General features: G+C 45.9%; 1 pseudogene; it reads right to left on the reverse strand.

The window, feature by feature from the left end:
- Nucleotides 1-1,562: 1,562 nt before the first annotated feature.
- On the reverse strand, nt 1,563-1,680 carry LOC126215417 (5S ribosomal RNA; annotated as a pseudogene).
- Between the last annotated feature and the right edge of the window lie 2,969 nt (nt 1,681-4,649).

Raw genomic sequence — 4,649 nt, forward strand, 5'->3', positions numbered from 1 at the left:
TTGATCACGTTGGAATGAAGCCTCATCCGTAAAGAGAACATTTGCACTGAAATGAGGATTGACACTTTGTTGGATGAACCATTCGCAGAAGTGTAGCCGTGGAGGCCAATCAGCTGCTGATAGTGCCTGCACACGCTGTACACGGTACGGAAACAACTGGTTCTCCCGTAGCACTCTCCATACAGTGACGTGGTCAACGTTACCTTGTACAGCAGCAACTTCTCTGACGCTGACATTAGGGTTATCGTCAACTGCACGAAGAACTGCCTCGTCCATTGCAGGTGTCCTCGTCGTTCTAGGTCTTCCCCAGTCGCGAGTCATAGTCTGGAATGTTCCGTGCTCCCTAAGACGCCGATCAATTGCTTCGAACGTCTTCCTGTCGGGACACGTTCGTTCTGGAAATCTGTCTCGATACAAACGTACCGCGCCACGGCTATTGCCCCGTGCTAATCCATACATCAAATGGGCATGTGCCAACTCCACATTTGTAAACATTGCACTGACTGCAAAACCACGTTCGTGATGAACACTAACCTGTTGATGCTACGTACTGATGTGCTCGATGCTAGTACTGTACAGCAATGAGTCGCATGTCAACACAAGCACCGAAGTCAACATCACCTTCCTCCAATTGGGCCAACTGGCGGTGAATCGGGGAAGTACAGTACATACTGACGAAACTAAAATGAGCTCTAACATGGAAATTAAGCGTTTCCGGACACATGTCCACAGAACATCTTTTCTTTATTTGTGTGTGAGGAATGTTTCCTGAAAGTTTGACCGTACCTTTTTGTAACACCCTGTATACATACAAGGTGTCACACATAAACCTACCACCTCGTGTGTTTCTTGAACGTAACAAAATGTGAAAAATGCAGTTGGCCCTGGTGACTGGTCCTGTTGCGCTGCCATGCATGAACTGCATTCCGCGGGGCGGTTGTCCAGCGGGATAGCACCCGCCCACACACGGAAGCTGTAGTCCGACACAATCTACAGAGTGTCGACATTTTGCCGTGGCCTGTTCGACCACCAGATCTGTCTCCAGCCGAGCACGAATGGGACATCATCGGTGGACAACTCCAGCGTCATCCACAGCAATCATTAGAGGTCCCTCCCTGTATTGACCGACCGTGTGCCACGTGCATGGAATTGCATTCAACAAAGTGACACCCCGCACCTGTACAGCACGATGCATGCACGTCTGCATGCTTGCATTCAACATTCTAGCCGTTAAACCGGTTATTAATGCGCCATAATTTCAGATTTGCAATGGCTTGCCACGAGCCTATATTAACCTGTGACCTTGGAGTGTTTTTCTCTTAAATATATCGCCTAGACAAATGCATTCCCGAAATTTCATCGCACTCCGTCGTCAGGCCACGAGTGGCCTACCGGGAGCATCCGACCGCCGTGTCATCCTCAGTGGAGGATGCTGATAGGAGGGGCGTCGGGTCAGCACACCGCTCTCCCGGTCGTTATGATGGTATTCTTGACCTAAGCCGCTAGTATTCGGTCGAGTAGCTCCTCAATTGGCTTCACGAGGCTCAGTGCACCCCGAAAAATGGCAACAGCGCATGGCGGCCTGGATGGTCACCCATCCAAGTGCCGACCACGCCCGACAGCGCTTAACTTCGGTGATCTCACGGGAACTGGTGTATCCACTGCGGCAAGGCCGTTGCCCCCGAAATTTCATTACTCTACATTCATTTTTCTTTGTGTTGCAAAGAAACCGGTATAGGCATGCGTATTCAAATTCAGATATATGTAAACAGGTCGGCAACGGCTTTATGAGACAAGAGTGTGGCGCAGTTGTTAGATCGGTTACTTCTGCTGCAATGGCAGGTTACCAGGGTTTAAGGGAGTCTGAACGTGGGGCTGTAGTCGGCGCACGGACGATGGGACACAGCTTCTCCCAGATAGCGCTGAAGCGGGGATTTTCCCTACGACCACTTCACGAGTGTACAGTGAACATCAGGAATCCAGTAAAACATCAAATCTACGACGTCGCTGCACCCTAAAAAGATCCTGCACGAACGGGACCGACGACGACTGAGGAGAATCGTTCGACCCTTCCGCAAATCGCCGCAGATTTCAATACTGGATCATCAACGAGTGTCAGTGTCCCAACCATTCAACGAAGCATCGTCGACATGGGCTTTTGGAGCCGAAGGCTCACTCGTGTACTCTTGACTGCACGACACAAAAGCTTTACGCTTCGCTTGGGCCCGTCAACACCGACATTGGACTGGTGATGACTAGCAACATGTTGCCTGGTCGGACGAGTCTCGTTTCAGATTGCGTCGAGCGGATGGACGAGTATGGGTATGGAGACAATCTCACGAATCGGTGGACCCTCCACGTCAGCAGGGGCCTGTTCAAGCTGGTGGACGTTCTGTAATGGTGGGGGGCGTGTGCGGTTGGAGTGATAGGGTCTAGATACAACTCCGACAGGTGTCAGGTACGTGAGTGTGCTGTCCGGTCAACTGCGTCCATTCACGTCCACAGTGCATTCCGACGGACTTGGACAATTCCCGCAGGACAACGCGACTCCCCACACGTCCAGTATGGCTACCGAGTGGCTCCAAGAACACACTTCTGAGTTTAAACACATTTCCGCTGGCCACCAGGCATTATTCAGCATATCTGGAATGCGTTGCTGTTCAGAGGAGATCTGCTCTCTTACTCTTACGGATTTATGGACAGCCCTGCACGATTCATTGTATCAGTTCAAATGGTTCAAGTGGCTCTGAGCACTATAGGACTTAACTTCTAAGGTCATCAGTCCCCTAGAAATTAGAACTACTTAAACCCAACTAACCTAAGGACATCACACACATCCATGCCCGAGGCAGGATTCGAACCTGCGACCGTAGCGGTCGCGCGGGCTGTATCAGTTCCCTCCAACACTACCTACAAGGGAACCTCCCCACCGCACGCCCCTCAGATTTAGTTATAAGTTGGCACAGTGGATAGGCCTTATTTATTATTTATTTTATTTATTTATTTATTGTTCCGTGGGACCAAATTAAGGAGAAGTCTCCACGGTCATGGAACGAGTCAATACATGAAATTATAACACGATATTAGAAACAGATAAAATGAAATATAAAAAAAACATATTCAGGTGACAAGTCGTAAGTTTAAATGAATTAAATCAACAATGTAACACTGGAATTTGCTTAATTTTCCAGCTCCTCGACAGAATAGAAGGAGTGAGCCATGAGGAAACTCTTCAGTTTAGACTTAAAAGTATTTGGGCTACTGCTAAGATTTTTGAGTTCTTGTGGTAGCTTATTGAAAATGGATGCAGCAGAATACTGCACTCCTTTCTGCACAAGTGTCAAGGAAGTGCATTCTACATGCAGATTTGATTTCTGCCTAGTATTAACTGAGTGAAAGCTGCTAACTCTTGGGAATAGGCTAATATTGCTAACAACAAACGACATTAAAGAAAATATATACTGTGACGGCAATGTCAGAATTCCCAGATTTTTGAATAGGGGTCGACAAGAGGTTCTCGAACTTACACCACATATAGCTCGAACAGCCCGTTTTTGAGCCAAAAATACCCTTTTTGAATCAGAAGAATTACCCCAAAAAATAATACCACACGACATAAGCGTATGAAAATATGCGAAGTAGACTACTTTTCGTGTTGAAGTGTCACTTATTTCAGATACTGTTCCAATGGTAAATAAAGCAGCATTTAGCTTCTGAACAAGATCCTGGACATGGGCTTTCCACAACAGCTTACTATCTATCCGAACGCCTAGGAACTTGAACTGATCCGTCTCGCTTATAATATGCCTATTCTGTCTGATCAAAATATCGGTTCTTGTTGAATTGTGAGTTAGAAACTGTAAAAACTGAGTCTTACTGTGATTTAGCATCAAATTATTTTCCACAAGCCACGAACTTATTTCATGAACTACATTATTTGATACTGTTTCAATATTACACACAAGATCCTTCACTACCAAGCTGGTGTCATCAGCAAACACAAATATTTTTGAATCACCTGTAATACTAGAAGGCATATCATTTATATAAATAAGAAACAGCAGTGGCCCCAGCACCGACCGTTGCGGAACGCCCCACTTAAACAGTGCCCCATTCGGACTGAACATCACTACCACTCTCAATATTGCGGAGAATTACCCTCTGCTTTCTGTTCTTAAAGTAAGAGGCGAACCAATTGTAAGCTACTCCCCTTACTCCATAATGGTCCAACTTCTGCAGTAGTATTTTGTGGTCAACACAGTCAAAAGCTTTCGTTAAATCAAAGAAAACACCTAGCGTTCGCAACCTTTTATTTAATCCGTCCAAAACCTCACAGAGAAAAGAGAATATAGCATTTTCAGTTGTTAAACCATTTCTAAAACCAAACAAGATTTGACAGCAAATTATGTGAATTTAAATGGTCCAGTAACCTTGTATATAAAACCTTCTCGATAACTTTAGCAAACACCGATGGCATAGAAATAGGTCTAAAATTGTCAACATTATCAATGTCTCCCTTTTTATAAAGTGGCTTCACTACCGAGCACTTTAATCGGTCAGGAAACCGACCACTCCTAAAGGAAAAGTTACAGATATGGCTGAGAACTGAGCTAACATACGTGGAACAATACTTCAGTATTCTGCTAGAT

This window comes from Schistocerca nitens, chromosome 12 (assembly GCF_023898315.1).
Source record: "Schistocerca nitens isolate TAMUIC-IGC-003100 chromosome 12, iqSchNite1.1, whole genome shotgun sequence".
Lineage (NCBI taxonomy): Eukaryota > Metazoa > Arthropoda > Insecta > Orthoptera > Acrididae > Schistocerca > Schistocerca nitens.